Source organism: Euprymna scolopes, chromosome 4 (genome assembly GCF_053919585.1).
Source record: "Euprymna scolopes isolate OS-2025 chromosome 4, ASM5391958v1, whole genome shotgun sequence".
Classification (NCBI taxonomy): domain Eukaryota; kingdom Metazoa; phylum Mollusca; class Cephalopoda; order Sepiida; family Sepiolidae; genus Euprymna; species Euprymna scolopes.
In genome coordinates, this window is record NC_136485.1 from 164,940,633 (window position 1) to 164,957,942 (window position 17,310).

Genomic DNA, 17,310 nt, shown 5'->3' on the forward strand with positions numbered 1-17,310 from the left:
CCACGTTCGTTATATTCCAGTACAAACTAACCCGGCCACAACGTTTGATACATGTCAAAACATGATCTGTTGTTTACTCTCTGCTAGATAGATAGATAATAAGATAGATACATAGATAGATAGATAGGTAACCGACAAGTATTGCTTTTACACGGCTATTATCTAACAAAAATATTGTCACTCAAATTCTATTGAAAACCTCATGCCCGCAAATAACGGAAAATAACTGATAAAACTGATTCGAGATTATCATAAAAGGTACCATAATTATTGAATTGTACAAAGATTACTAGAATATGTAAGGAGAGTGATGTCAGCTAAACTCCAGCGAGTAGCCACTGATTATTACTGGTGTATGAATAACAAAAAATTAAAAAGCACTGAAACTGCCTGACTCCAGAAAAAAGTGAAAGACAATATAAAACTGCATACATCGAGTAATATTAGCCTCAACTAAAAATATCGGGGAGATTATCGACCGGAACTTAACTTGAGAGATGCAAAAAATACTAGCAGCTTACAAATGCTTCTTGTCAGTCGGAAACCAAAAAAAAACAACGGGAAATCCACATTGGGGGGTATCAATTTTTTTTTTGTGCAACATTGGTAACCCAGCCTACCATATAGTACTGATAGGAGTATGAATGCCCACAAGGCAATTTCAGTTTTGAACCAAACGCTCCCCTTAATTCCTATGGGCTGTGCATTATTTTGGAGGCCATCTTAGGCAAAAGCGGCCTTTGTCTACCCTGTATCCAGTGATTCTGGTTTTAAAATATGGGGGCATTCACTATATGTTAAGAAAATCATTGAAAGACAACCCAGTGTCCTGATATTTTGGCAAAAAATAAAGTTTCTACTATATTCTCATGATTTTTCGTAGCCATTTTGGAAAAGCGTCCTCTCGTGATGAAATATGATGCTAATAGTTGGAAGACAAGTTGAAAGTTATTCGTTGTGATGTTCTTGATCATATCCAAGTGAAATTTCAATTTTGGCAAAATTCTTGAAGTAGATGACAACTGCTCCCTGACTAGTAAGCAGTTACTGCGATAGTCAAAGTAATAGCAATGGTTATTGGAGGCTGCAGTGAACACTGATAAAATGTTGTCAAGCAGATTCTATGCAAAACCACTTGTTATTGTTTTAGGGAGTGGAACAAGTGTGCAAGTCGGAGGAACTTCTTTTTGTATATTTGCTTACGTTGCCAAAACTAAAGAGCAAATAAGCTCATCAATTTATTATTTGAAACTAAGAATATTATTATATTAAATTGACTTTCTCCCAAATGCAATCGCTTTACATGCGTTGCCTAATCAAATTTAATATCTGCATTAAACTAAAATCACTAAAATCAATGTTCATTTCGAAACATATACGTGTTTATCTACAAAAGAATCTCACTACTAATTTTTTTAGTATGAAACACTATCACTGATCAGAAATATTGGGAAATAATGACAAATAATTTTGAAAATTCGAAATCAAATTTCATTTTCCCGCATTAATTACTGTCGGGTAGATATGTAAATATTCTAGTTCTATTTAAGTCACTTTATTTGGAACTAATGTTATTAAATGCAAAAATTAACTAAATGCACAAATTAACCAATGCCATATTGGAAGTATTTTTATATCTTATATAATATTAAGCTAATTCAATATTAGGCATAAATATAGATCGACAAAACTATTTAGGTATGTATTATTATAATGTGGCAACAAAAAATAAACCATTTGTTGTGAAAGTTAGTTTTATGCGTATTTTACATGAAACATTTCAAACAATAGAAAAGTGTGTGAAAAATATCGATTTAAATTTGGCTTTGCTTTCAATGAATTCGCGAGTATAAAGTAATAGGTTCAAAAGCTTGTTTCTTGGTGGCCTAATTTTACGACTTTTACTTACAATCACAATAAGAATAGGAAGGTCAGATATATGACCTTATTCATTCGACCTAAGTTAAGGGAAAGTGGTAATTTTCTGAGAACAATTGAAAAGGAAGGAAATGTAGCTATCGCGATGGAGAGACACAATAGACTTGTTTATGAATGTGTGTATCTCTGTAAAGTTTCTGAATTAACATTTCCTGCATCGATAATAAGTCATTCAACATGACAGACAGAACCTGTCTTTTTTTAAATACTCGAGACTCGAATACAGTAGACGTAAGCAATTGAAATAAAGGCACTTTACCTTGTTTGATTCAGAAATTGAGTGACTATAGATTTTTAAGCAGTAGTTTATATATATATATATATATATATATATATATATATATATACATATACTGAATGAATGGCAAAGGCCTATATTCCGAAGTTTATGATGCTTACTATCTTACAATTTGTTTCTTTAATTCAGTTGACATATTATATCAATTAGTGAATCTATTTTGCCCTTAACTCATCAGAAGAAATAGCAACAATCAATCCATCAAAAGGAAATAAAAATGCGTTTTGATATGATTAAAATCCGAAAATTGGAAGAGAAGCTATGAATACCTTATAATGTTTCCATTGCGCCAATTGCAGCATATAAGGTATTTACATTGAAATATTTAATACACATATTACTTTTCAATTTCGATTTTTAAGGACATGATACTTTTACTGATATATTTGTAAGGTTGTAGAATCGTGCAGTTTTATTTAAAGTCTTATTTTAAAAGGCTTCTGTACTTTTTTATTATTGATATTACTCAGGTAATTATACATAATTTTATTGTCGCGTTTGTAAGTACTATTTTGAGGGTTTTTTTCTTGTGAAATTAGTTTGTTCAATGATTTACTGCCAACTGATTGATTCGCTGAATCTATAAAGAATGTACATTTGACAATTTTAAAAATGGATATGTATTAGTTATTGTATGGCATATTTTTACAGTTACATTTGAGTTCATTTGAGTAATTTAATTACAAAGTCATATACAGCTTTAAAAACTTTCTAGTCCATCTATATTTAAATGTATATATCTTTAAACCATAGTTTTAAAAACTATGTGTATTGGGAAAGGATGGCCTAAAAGAAACTTTTTTATGCAATCAATTCTTTCGACATGAATCTGTTATTGATTAAAGCACATTATATGGAATTATCGTAGTTACATCCTCAGCTAAATTACTCTTCCTATCCAAAAAATATGAGATTCTATTTATTCCCTATTATGCGTTTACTTTTTCCAACAGAACTCGGATGAAATATTAAGTTAATAAAATATAATCTTGTGCGATATCGAATTGTTTTCCACAATGGTAGATTATGATAGTTCTTGCTTTTAGGTTTTTATGTGTATACTTAAATTTTCTGTTTTGATAGTGGTTTAATATCGAAAAAAAAATGATTAGTTTGTGAAATGGATCGCCTACATCAATATCTAGAAATCTGGAGAGTATAAAATATTAATGTGTACATGTTTAAAACCAGATTATATGCTCATCCTTATAAGATTTGAGAAAGCAATAATATATACTGCTTTTCTCGAATGCAATATATATATATATATATATATATATATAATGATTTTTATGGGTACATAATTTTAGACAACATTTGATTAATACTGAGTGAAGTGCTATTACCATCAATTGCTGAGGTATTTTTTCATAGTTTCAACATATATTATTAAAGAACAAAATGCGTAATAACGAAGAGAAACTAAAATAGATTTCTAAGTGAAAAATTCCGGGCAATTCTCAGCTGTCTTACTGGTTCCAGTTGTTTGATTTGTGACTCCAGTTACCCTCCTATAAGAAGGTGTGTGGGAGTAAGTTTTGGGGGGTTGAGAGCAGTTGTGGTAAGGAGGTGAGTTTGAACTAGCGCCTACACCCAGGCTGCACCCCCCATTCTCACTGTCCGAGAGAGAATAAAGAAAAAGGGGAGACAATCGTGCGTCGCAAAGAGTTTTTTTTTTCTGAGCAAATTGTTCACGTGGCGGTAAATCCCTGCATTGGTAAAAAAGGAAAATGCGTATATTTGTATTCCTTTACTTCCACTGTATATTGCAAAATATTGTAGTCAGGAGCTTAATTAATAATTAATCCTTATAAAAATAAGATACAGACGACTGAATTTTTATTTTATCCGCTACCTACGGAATTCATGACTGAAATACCACACGAACACCAGTTAATTTGAATTTATTTCGTTCAGGAGATAGCAAGCAGAAAAGGGGCACCAAACTTGACGCCGGTTCAAGAATGTGATCCGTGATACTCCTATTTACCTGGAGATTATGGTTGTTTCCTTTGTTCTTCCTCTTTTTTGATTTTGTTTTATTTTGTTCGTTTACCTAGGGACCATTAGTGAAGCAAGGAATAACAGAAACCGTACATCAAACCCAGTCATCGTATCTACTGAACTACCATATTCTTATGTTTATATATAGCAACACTTATGTACTGGTGAACACTTCGGAGTCTTCATCGGGTTGCATTTGGTGCTTTCGTGACCAGGATCTGACCTTTGGATCTCCACAATAGTGTTCACCTTTTACACACTCTCAGCGAACACTCGTGGCTATTTCTTTGTTTTTAAACAGAGACGTTTGGCGCAAATTAATAGACGCTGCCTCGAGAATTTTTAAGGGGATTTTCGGGCGCGCTTTGTGGAAGATAGTAACAGATTCATCCGTATACCTTCCACCACAGATCTGGCACTGCAATAAATGATAAACGATGGCCGACTTATGAGCCTGTACACGCCAGAATGTTGGCCATTTTTTGTGCCTACGTATCGAAAGGAGGCATGTTGGGAAATTCAATGCTGCAAGAGCTGAATCGTATAACCTACATAGTACTCTCGCTATACATATGTATATACTTGAGGCTTTAGAATAGTAAAAAATTATCCCGCCCGAATGGATCAGTAGGGATTGCAAATGTAATTGTTATCATGAGTGATCTTCTACACACACAACAGTTTATATTTTATATATTTTTTTATTCCCGTTGTCTCTTGTTTTTCCATGAGTCTGCCTTTATGCCTACATCTTTTTTGTATTTCAGCCTTCGCTTCTTGGCTGAGTTTGGAGCAGGTTCTCTCACATCTCACTGATTTTCCGCAAACTCCTAGACTGACTAAAACGTTTTGTTTTCTATTTTTCCGTGACGTAGCCGATTTAATTACACGTCTCCCTAACGTGACCTCCGGTCACCAATCTAAATGGAGTGTGATCAATGTCACTTATCAATTATTGCTTTGGATTTCTAAATTCTTATGTTTGTATCTAGCTACAGCTAAATCTATAAACATATAACTTAACTATTGACATAATTAACTTTCAGCTAAATTTATTTGACCAAAACAATATTTCTCTCCTTAGCCTAGCAAGGTCACTTGTCCGGAATCAGTGTTTCCCAGGAATCTCTATACAACACAAATGGTTAACGACACGAACTGATGACTTGAGTGCTGTAAGTTCAGATCGAGTTCGTTCCACGAAAGTCATTTTCGCTTAATATGTTGGCACTCTTCACGTGGTTCCTCTCGTAAGTAACTGATGCATTTCTAGAAAAAATCTCAAAGAGAAAAACAGAAATCCTCAGATTCATACAGTGCGATGATAAATCCCGTTGACATACATTGGATCATCTTTTTATGCATTCATCCCATTAGGATGATTAACTTTACAAAAGAAAAATATGTTCTCGTCTTATAACTTCATTTGGATAACTATTGGATATATTTTTAAGAGATACACATGATACTAATTTATTTATTGCGGACTATTACCCTCATCTTTTTTGTTGTTGTTTCACGACGTTTCGGCCAACTATTCCTCTAGCTTCCGTCAGGCGGTATATAGGATAGATAGGGATAGTAACCCCGAATCTCCTAATTGTATCCTCAGCAATTACTGCCTTCTATAGTTGTGGTCGTGTCACGACGTTTTGGCCAAGTAAGCGTCTGGCCAGCTTTGGGTAAGATTGAAACCGCTATCTTCAGAAAATGCTCACCTGGAACCGTAGAGATTCAACGTTTCTATCCACTGCGCAACGGACCCTGAAGGGCGATTAAGGTTGAATTTTATATATTTTTAATTCCACTTGGCTCTCTTTCCCCCAGGAGTCTGCCTTTACATATCTACATCTTCATTGCCTGAGTTTGGAGTAGGTTCTCTCACAAGGTTGGATAGTGAAATATCAAAATATATATTTGTAAAATAGGGGTTCATATTGAAATTAGAATATATGACAGTAGAGGTCATACCTTTCTTTATATATTGCCGGTGTCTTCTTTAGTTTCGATCACAGTTGGGTGTAAAATGAAATATACACGCACGACAGTTTACAACAGACAATGAAACATACTAGAATTTGGATAAGCGTCTTTAAGGGACAACACGTACAACAGTTTATATTTAAAAAAATTTTTTATTCCAGTTGTCCGTTGTTTCTCCATGAGTCTGCTTTTATGTCTTTACATCTTCATTGCGTTTTGGCTGAGTTTGGAGCAGGTTCTCTCACGTCTCACTGTTTTGCTGAAACCTCCTAAACTGGCTAAAACTTTTTCTTTTCTTTTCTTCCGTGACGTAGCACATTAACAGTGGATAGAGACGTTGAATATCTACGGTTTCAGATGAGCATTGTTTGAGGTTTCAATCCTACCCCAAGCCGGTCAGTGACTTACTTGGCTAAAATGTGGTGACAACAACTATGGATGCATTTAGGAGATTTGGAGTTCGTATCCGGTCGCGGTTTCCACCTGACGAAGGCCAGAGGAATAGTTGGCCGAAACGTCGTGAAACAACAACTTGAATTTAGAAAGGTGATGATATTAGTCCGCAATAAATAAATAAATAATACTTATATCAATAATGAAATCCAATTAATTAAATAGTATGCATTAAACTATTTTGTGTTCAATCGTGATGTGTTATGAACTCACTAGAAAACACTTGAACTATTAAACTAACTATTTATGCTTTGTTTACATTGTAAAAACCAGGAATAGAAAATTTACAGAGTTAGTTTAATATTTGCGAACATAACTAAATAATTGCTTCTTTCTGTTCACTGGAGATATTTATTTTTTTATCTTTCAACCTATTTAAGTACAGGTTACAAAATAATTATTTTGTTGAATAACCCTGTCATTCTATAATTGATCATTTCCATGTTTTTTTATGGTTGTGTTTTTATTACATTTAACATCTAATAAAGAGATGGATAAGTAGAAACGGTTAGAAAGAGATGGTGAGAAAATCGAAAATTGATAGATACTGTACAAAATGAGGGTGATCGGAGAAAGAGAGAGTAAGACTGATAATGTATAATAAATGTGTGAATTGGGTAATATTTTACAAATAATGGATGATTAAAATAATTAAAATAGATTTTAAACAGAGCAAAACTTTAAAATACAGGAATATATTAAAATATATTTGTCTGATTTTAATATACATATAAAAACAAGTAATGTTGAAACATTTCTGAATTGTGATTGGTAGTTTGCATATGAGACTTGATTGTAATTTATGCGCACTTTACTTGAGAGTAATTATCTCAAATAAAAAAGAACTTTAAAGTCAAGGAATGAAGGAACTCTGATATACGGGAGGAAAATAGTTTATCTCAACTCTACTACTAAACGGACTTATTTAACAAAAGGAACATCTTCCAAAACAACTGTTTTATTATTGCATACGGATTTACGAATTCCATTATTTGCTTTTTGCAGATTCAAACATTATCTGCAGGTTATCAAGAGTAGTTTACTTTTTTTGCAAGGGGGAGGATGGGCTTTTACTTGGCAACGCTGGTTAACGGGTCCTGCTAGTCTCAAATAAAATAAAGAACTGTCACGTGAAGGAATTTAAAAAAACTCTCATATACGGGAGGAAAATGATTTACGTCAGGTTTGCTACTACGCAGACTTACTTAAGCAAAGGAGCATCTTCTAGAAGAACCGTTTTAGGAAATCCACACCGGAAACTGATTATCTCTTTGTTGGTTTGTCACTACCCTTTATACAATAGATGATTGTTCTGAAAAAAAAACGTTGCCTTCACTGTACAAGTCAGAGAGTAAACTTCAAATAATTTCTAACAGTAAGCAAATATACATTAACTTAGTTTTTTTTGTTTGTTTTTTTTACATAGGCGTCACCACTTATCAAGGCCGGGAGGCCACTCAAGGATAAGGGTTAAAGAGTGAACAGTAGTCAAAATGGCAATATAATAATCGATAGTAATGGAAGTTTGGTAAATTTGACCGATCACCTGCATTCTTAAATACAGGGCATACGAATGAGATTTTCCAGGGTGATGGGAAGCAATTCTCCTTAAGACAACGTTTAAACAGTTTTGTAAGTGTGGACGCTCGTTCTGGTTGAAGTGTTTTTAGTATTATAATTGGAATATCGCAAGGGCCGGTTGCTTTACTGGAATGAAGGTTTTTTATTAGCTTGGCAACATCACGAACAGATATTTGTATATATCATAGTGTGTTTTCTGATACAGGAGGAAATATTGGGAGCTGGCGGCCTTGACCGCAAAGGGTAGAATTAGCTGCAATGTTCTTGGCAAAGAGTTTGGCTTTGTCTAATGCTGACGAGATTACCTCAGGTCCATTGATGATAGTTGGTATAGAGCACACGCTTCTGTTCAGGATTCTGTTTGCTATTTGCCAAAACTGGTGGGAATCAAGCCGCTGCTAAGCTACTTTGGACTTGACAGACTGAGCATACAACTCTCTTACGTTCTTTATTACTTCCTTACAATCGCTGCTGGCAGTCCTGGAAGCGGCTTTAGTTTCTATCCATCTATTACGTTGGAAGCAGTGAAAAAGGTGATTTCTGTGCCCGATGCCAACAGTACATTCTAGAGAGAACCATAGCTGGCTGTTAGGTTTTTGTTGGAACTTTTTGAGGGCATGAAACGGTCTATACTTACAATTAACCATTCCGTCAGCTTTGATACTATAGAGGACACATCCTTTTTAAAAATAGAACGCAGAGGTAGATTCAATATAAATGTACGGAAACTATCCCAGTCAGCCATAGTGTATCGATATAGTGTACGATGGAAAGGTACGTCTGAGGACTTATTACATTTCATTTTTATCTTAATTATTACAACTGAGTGGCCGGAAGAGGAGACAGAACGGAAACTGAACATAGTTCAGGGCAAGTTAAGAGAAAAAGGTATAGGAGACTCGCATACTGGCCGCCATTGTCGGACACACGAGTGGGTTCGTGAACAATCTGAGTGAGGTCATAAGCAATGGAGAAATCATGACAGAACCTCCCGTCATCATCGGTCTTGTTTGAGTGGGTCAACCATCCTACATTGTGAACATTGAAGTCTCAACATACGTGAATGTTAGCTGAAGGATAAGCTGATAGAACTTGGTCAATTTTCTCAGATATACTTTTAAAGATAGTAACTCCGCTTCTTGTGGGGGCGATAGAGAGTAAATATAAATGCAGTAGTGTGTGCTAGTGCAACCCGGAAGCACATATAGGGTAAGTTAGGATCTTCTCTGGAGATGTCCCTACCACATGGAAAGCCATCTTTAATATAGGCACATACTCCATGCCCATGGCAATCTTGAAGGTCAGATTTAGAAGTTAAGTTAGAGTATCTTTTAATTACGAACTCATTTATGGAAATAGTCTGTCCAATGACAGTTTCGCTTAAAAATAAAAGGTCTGGTTTAGTCTCCTGTAATTGGGCTTTAACCTTTGGAAAGTTAGAACGTAGACCCCTGCTGTTGGAGAAGGAGATATGGTAGTAGGGGTCTACGTTGGGTGTTGGAGTTCCGGGTTTATACGTGCATTTTTTCTTGAAACTTGATGGAATTTTGGAATTTGTGGACTAGGCCGTCAGACTTGCTTAGAGCAGGACAGAGAGGGGAAACTATGAGAGAAAAAGAAACGAAGAATTTTGTTTTGTAGAATATGATAAGGTAAAGCCGTAACAATTACCCACTATTATGGCATCGAAAGGCCCATCCAGAAGCTGCTGCATGGTCCAGAATCCATTCACCAAAGTTTTAGTGTAAGGATAGAGTAATTCAGTTGCCATAGAGGTGAACTGTTTAATCAAACACATTAATATACGGAAAGTTGTGATTATAATTATATCAGCGAACATGACTACTTCAACTAGTTTATGTTTTATCTTATTTTGAAAAACACTGTGTTTTTTTTTTGTTTGTAATTAAAATCGTATTCGATTTATGTCTTGCAAGCAAATAAAAACATACACGCCAATTAGAGAGCCGAAAGAACATTGAAAAGAAATTGAAGAAAATTTTAATAAGACTAGATATAATTAAACAAAGCCAGATTTTGCTTTGCTCGTATCGCTTCAGGCAAAACTGCAAATGATTATTCGGCATTTAAAACAAACTTTCAATCTGCTGTTATTTTAAATTTATTTTTTTAAATATTATTTCACATGAAATTTTCATCATAATTTTCTATTTGTGGTCATTCCTTATTAAATAGAAATTTTTATTGGCATTTTTATTATAGAATATATTTTGTTAAATGTCTGTTTAATATACTGGAAACATTTCTCGATATTTTTAATGCCAAACACCAATTAATAAGAATTCGTTATAAGCCATAGTGTTTTTGTCCAAAGCAAATATAGGCCAAGGTATTACATTATATTTAAGTCTGACGTCTATTATATTGGAAATCGATAATTAGCTGTTTTTTCTTACATAAACTTTTTAAAATAATTTTTCAATTGAATGTTGCATGTATATTTATTTATTTATTTAGGGACAGTTATCCTCATCTTTATAGTTGTTGTTTTACGACGTTTCGGCCAACTATGCGTCTGGCATTGGTCAGGTGGTTAGTTGGACTAAAACATGATGAGACGAGGATAATTGTGAAAGGCAGAAATTACTGAAGATACAGTTGAAGATTCAGCATTCCTATCCCGTCGCGGTTAACCACCTGACGAAAGCCATAGGAATAGTTGGCTGAAACGTTATTAAACAACAACTATAAACATGGGGATAGTAGTCCACAAATTAATAATTATAAAAATTACTCATCCACAATAAAAAAATATATGTTGCATGTATGCCAAAATGTTGAAATCAATTTCTGTATGAATATTATTAGAACAGCTTTAGATATGGAGCGACTGGTTTTAACTGAAACATCCATTTATTGGTATAAAAACTGTTGTGTATGTATCAATAACAACACGAATGCAGACAGTAAAGGTAAAATAAATATATTAAGACGAAAATATAATACATATTTACAAAGGTGCAGTTGTACTGCAGTTGGAACATTGTCCGGCATAGGGCGTGTTAAAGTCTTTCATGGAGCAACCGACACATGCGTCTTGCCTATCCGGCGTTCGAACACAGCTCCCCGGTCTTACTGACTTGATACCTTTATCTATATCTTGTTCACCCACGTATGCTAATTAGAGGGCGTCTCCACAACACCCACCTTCCAAGATTTGAATTCGTGTAGTTTTCAATATCTTTTCCTTTTAAGGTTCATTATCATTGGGTCTATAGCCTTTCTTTTCCTTCCCGATCTCTTCGGTTCGGGCATGGTCTGTGGTGGTTCAATATCAAACGTTTCGTATACTATATCAATTGGATCTTCCTGTTCCTCAGGTTTGTCATGTTCGTTGTCCGTGCTATGACGTTTTCTCAATTGATTTTGGTGTCTTTTGTGTATCCCTTTTGGACTTTTATCATGTAGACCAAGTCGCCGATACGTTTATCTACCGTACCCGACGCCCAATATGACATATTATTTTTAAAACATTTAAAATATACCTGATCACCAGGTTTAAACCTTTTTACGTGATGTGTGTGTCGTTTTATATACGACTGCTTGCTTTGGTATTAATTTCTCAAATGGTGATTTTATTTTTCTCGCAAACATTAATTCTGCTGGCGATAATTTCGACGGTGTATTTTTTTTTTTTTTTTACACAGTGATCACCACTTATCAAGGCCCGGAAGCCACTCAGGGATAAGGGTTATTTGGGTTCTCAGTTATCCTGTATATTTGCAGGAACTGTTGTAATGTTTTATCCGTCGGTGTCCCTATCGATTTTCTTAGGGCACGCTTTATCGTATCTACGAACCTTTTCGCTAATCCATTTGACCTCGGATGGAATGGTGGTGTAGTTATATGGTTTACCTGAAACGATTCACAAAAATCCTTGAAAACACTTGAAGTAAATTGTGTTCCATTATCTGTGACTACAATGTCTGGTACCCCAAAACGTGCAAATATTTCATGCAGAAAACTTATTGTGTTATCTGTCGTTGGGTTTTTGACTCGCTTTACTTCCGGCCATCTGGAAAAACTATCTACTATGATTAGGTAGTATTGTCCCTCGATCGGTCCAGCAAAGTCTAGATGAATGCGTGACCATGGATGGTCAGTTTTTTTCCAAGGTTTATGAACTATCGGTGGTGCCTTAGCGGCTAACGCAAAACCTTTACATTTGTTTACTGTTAATGCAATATCCACATCCATATTACGCCAGTAAACATAACTCCTCATAAGTGTCTTCATCCTATTTATACCCGGGTGTTCTGTATGAAAATCACGTAAGATTTTTTCTGCAAGGTTTTCGGTACAATCACTCTTTTACTATATAATAATACCTCATTGCATGAGGAAAATATACTTTGCGTTTTTCCGTCATTTTCCCTTAATTTTTTCTTTATGTCTTTGATGACGTCGTCATTTTCAGCCCTCCTTTTTATATCGGAAAGCGTGACTGGTAATTCTCTTATTATATTCGCCACCATGTTTTTTCCTCATAATTGGAACCTATAACTGCAATTACTGACTCTTCAAAGGTTTCATCCCTTTTCGGTATAAGCCTTGACAATCCATCCGCATGACCTATTTTTCCCGAACGTAGATGTTTTATTTGAAAATCATAATTTAGCAAGATCGTACCCCAACGGAGTAACCGATTTTCCGTATATACTGGTAAGCCCTTTTTGAGCCGAAAATAGTCACTAGGGGCTTGTGGTCTGTTTCCAGTATTAAATGTCTCCCGTACAGATAACGGTGGAATTTCGTCACCGCGAAAATAATGCTTAATGCTTCCTTTTCTATTTGGGAGTGAGCCTTCTCTGACGGAATTAGGGTCCTTGAAGCGTGCGCTACAGGTTTCTGCGTTCCATCTGGCATGATATGCTGTATACATGCTCCTATATCATGCGAGCTCGCGTCACTCGCAACAATTATTTGTAATATTGGGTCGTAATAAGTTAAGGATAAATCTGACGTTAAAGTCTTATTAATTTCCTCAAATGAGTCTTGACATTCTTTTGACCATACCCATGGTGTTTCTTTCTTTAATAATTCGTTCATTGGAGGTCTTAGGTCATGCATGCCTTTGATAAATACTTGGTAGTAGTTCGCGAGGCCTAAGAAGCTCTGTAACGTCGTCACGTTATGTGGTGCTGGCATGTTCCTAATTGCTATAGCTCTTTCTGGATCAGGGCGTCGACCATCTTTACTTATTATTTGTCCTAAATACTTGATTTCGTCTAGACAAAACTCACATTTGTTTTTTTTAACTTGTAATCCGTACTCGTTTATTCTTGTGGACACTTGTTTTAAATGCTCTATACGTTCACTTATGGACGCTCTCCTTATGATTATGCCATCCAGGTATGCACAAGCAAAATCTAAACCGTTCAACATTGTGTCCATTGCTTGCTGGAATATCGCCGGCGCGACTTTTATACCGGACGGTAATCGGTTATACTTGAATAACTCTTTGTGTGTGTTAATGCATGAAATCTTTGAGCATTTTTCTTCTATCGGAATTTGCAAATAGGCGTCGGACAAATCTACATTTGACAAAATTTTCCCACACTTTAGTTTGGCAAAAAATCTCTCCCGGGCTTGGTAAAGGGTAATGGTGATCTTGTAGCATATTATTTAACCCGGTTGAAAAGTCTCTGCAGACTCGAATTTGTTCCGATTTCTTCTTTAAGTACACCGTAGGAGCTGGCCAACGCTAGTTTCGATTTTCGATAAAATGCCCGTTCTTTCAAGTCTGTCTAATTCGCTATCTATTTTGTCTAATCCGGCGAACGGCACGTTCCGTTTTTTCTTAAATACTGGTGTTGCATCCTTTTTTAGCTCGAAAGAAGCTTTAAATGTATTACATCTTCCCAGTCCCGTAGTAAATATTTCTGGGAATTCGTTCTTTAGTTCATTTTTAATATTTTCTGACATTGTGGTTCAGCTGGTTATTTTTTTACAAAAAGCGTTCATCGGTTTATTCCAAAGGTTGAATCTTTCAATAAAATCTGTTCCCAATAAATTCTCGCTTTCTTTAATTACGAAGATTTTCAATTTCTTCGTTGTGCCATTTAAATTAATGGGCAGGCCGACTTCTCCTTCGAATTTGATTTCGTCTCCTGTCCCCGTTCTTGCGCCCTTACTTGACATTTTCAGAGTCGGTTTATCCAGCTTTTTCCAAGTGCTAACGTTTATTACCGACAAATCTGCTCCAGAATCAAGTTGACATTTTATTTATTTGCCGAAAATATTAACCAACACATATTTTCGTAATTTGTCTTTCTCTTTGTCGTTTGTTCTCATTTGGTGTACTCTATATTTTGTTCTGCAACAAATACTCTTATGTCCGATTTTGTCGCAATTGAAGCATTTGATATTTTTGTAAGGACAATCCTTTCCCCAATGTTTTTCATCACATCTTCCGCAATTATTACTTGGTCCCGATTTTTTATAGTTCCTTTGACTTGAATCGTAATTTCGTTTTCTGTAATTAGAGTTTGAGTATTTATAACTCGCGTAATCTTTTGGATTTTGACGAGTCTCACACTTTCTTTGCCCTGCGTTTTTGCCAGATTTTTTAATCTGCCTTATGTACGACACGCCAGCTTCTTCTATATCTCTGGAGTCTTTTTTTAGTGATACTGCCCTTTGACAGTCTTCTGCTAACATTTACAGTGTCAGATCTTGTTCTGTCTTTAATTTTGAGAGAACGCGTCTTCGGATTTCTGAATTTTTTGTAGTAACTAGCCCCTGTGCAAAAATTAAACATTTGAAGTCGTCCACCGTAAGTTCCGATAATTTAAAATTGTCGCAATGTTTATTCACTACTGACGCATATGTCAGGTAGTCCTGCTCCTCCGTTTTCATAAGGTTCATACACGACCATCTCTTGTGAAAAAGAGACATGTTCCGTCCGAATAACTCCTTAAAAGTTTTACGGTCTCAGTGAAGTCTAACTGATTCGTTCTCCTTGGCAATATGAAATCAACAAATTTGCAATGTTCACTGGTACCAAGCTTTCGAAGTAATAAACTTACTTTCTTTGTCGTTTGCCCAGCTTTCGCAATCTGTTTTGAAAATATCTTCATACCTCTTCAAGTATGCTCAAAAGTTTTATCCTCTTTCGGTAGGTACGTGAACACATCTATGCTATTCACAATTGTTGCGTTGGAAAAAGTCGTATTGCTTTCCTATGCAGAATTAGTCGTTAATCTTTCCAGCAAATCTTTTTGACCAAGTTACATTTAAGAAACCGTTCATTCTGTTTTTCGTCTCTTTCTTGTTGTCTTTCGTCTCTTTTTTGTTGTCTTTCGTCTCTTTCTTGTAGTTCTTTTTTGCTGTAATTTGTCTCTTTTTTGTAGTTCTTTTTCTGTAATTCGTATCTTGCTTGTTGACGCCTTCTCTGTACTTCGTCTCTTTCTTGTTGACGCATTTGCATTTCTGCGAATAACTTGATAAGATTCTCTATTTTGTTTTCCAAATTAGTAAATCAGTCACTTTTACAATTTCCTTTCTTTAATAACTACGAACAACTGATTCCTTTTGTTAAGTTATTAATTACGTACAAGAAAGAAAAAATCCCTTCTTAGTACACTGAGAAAAGAAAATTACTTTTTCTTTCAAAACAGTCTACCTAATAAGTTCACGGTATCCTTGCGAAACACATTTTTGTGCACTTTGCAGAAAGGGTTACTGCAACTTTCAAGTTTTTTTTTCTCGTAGGCACTTTGAAATAAAGTGCTTGCTATTTTTTTTCAAGTGTCCCGGGTTTGGAATTTCCTTTTCAAGTAGTCACAAAAAAAATCTTGGTGTTTTGCAAGTATCCACCGCTTGAATATCGCGTTTGACAATTTCGTAGTTGCAGCGTTTTAAACATTGAATTCCCGAGTGAATATTTTTCCAATCTTTGACGAATAAGTATTTCCCGAATACCACTGTTGAGTTTGATAGTGTATTTTCTTACGCGTAAATCTTTTTTCAAAATCCCGTCGCCACTGTTGTGTCTGTATTAATAACAACACAAACGCAGACAGTAAAGGTAAAACAAATATATTAAGACGAATAGATAATACATATTTACAAAGGTGCAGTTGTACTGCAGTTGGGAGATTGTCTGGCAGAGGGCGTGTTAAAGTCTTTCATGAAGCAACCGGCACATGCGTTTTGCCTATCCGGCGTTCGAACACAGCTCCCCGGTCTTGCTGACTTGATACCTTTATCTATATCTTGTTCACCCACGTATGCTAATTAGTGGGCGTCTCCACAACATTATTTCACAACACCGACTCAGGAGAGGTGGAATTGAAGATAACGCAACTCTTGCCACAAAAATGTCACGCGCAGGCATCCTTACAGTTGGTCTCCACAACAAAAACATGTATAGAAATACTGAAAGGCTATTGATTATCAGAGAAATAAATTTTGGATTTGTTGCTTGTTTATTTGATATAAAATACGACGACCATCTGTGGAAGCAAAAGTAATACTCTTAACTATATTCAACTACACCCAACGGATAACGGGTTTAAGTAAATTTCTCTATGTGTAGTTACATAAATATGAATAGTAAAATACATTACTATTACGTTGACAAGAAAGTTTTTTGCAGGTTTTTAAATTTTAAATTTAAATGGCATATTTTATAATAGGTTTTTGTTATACTAACTTATGTATAATTTTAAAGAGCGTTTTTCGTTCTTTCTAATCGTTTAAATTACAATCGTTTAAAAAAAATCTTCTTTTCAGAACGTTGAATACAAAATGAGGAAAAAGGCAAATTCGCATAATTTTCTTATTTAAATTCAAGCTAGACCGAAAAGCTCGCGACATCCACGATCATTTAGCCCAAGAACTACTACGGAACGCACAGCACGATCGTGGTTTAAGAAATTTTGTGGCGGCGACGTGAGTCTTAAAGATGATGAGCGTAGTGTTCAGCCATCGGATATTGACAACGATGAATTAAAATGCTTAGTCAAAGCTAATCCATGCTCCTCTGTTTAAGATCTTGCTTCTGAATTGGATGTAACGTATTCGACGAT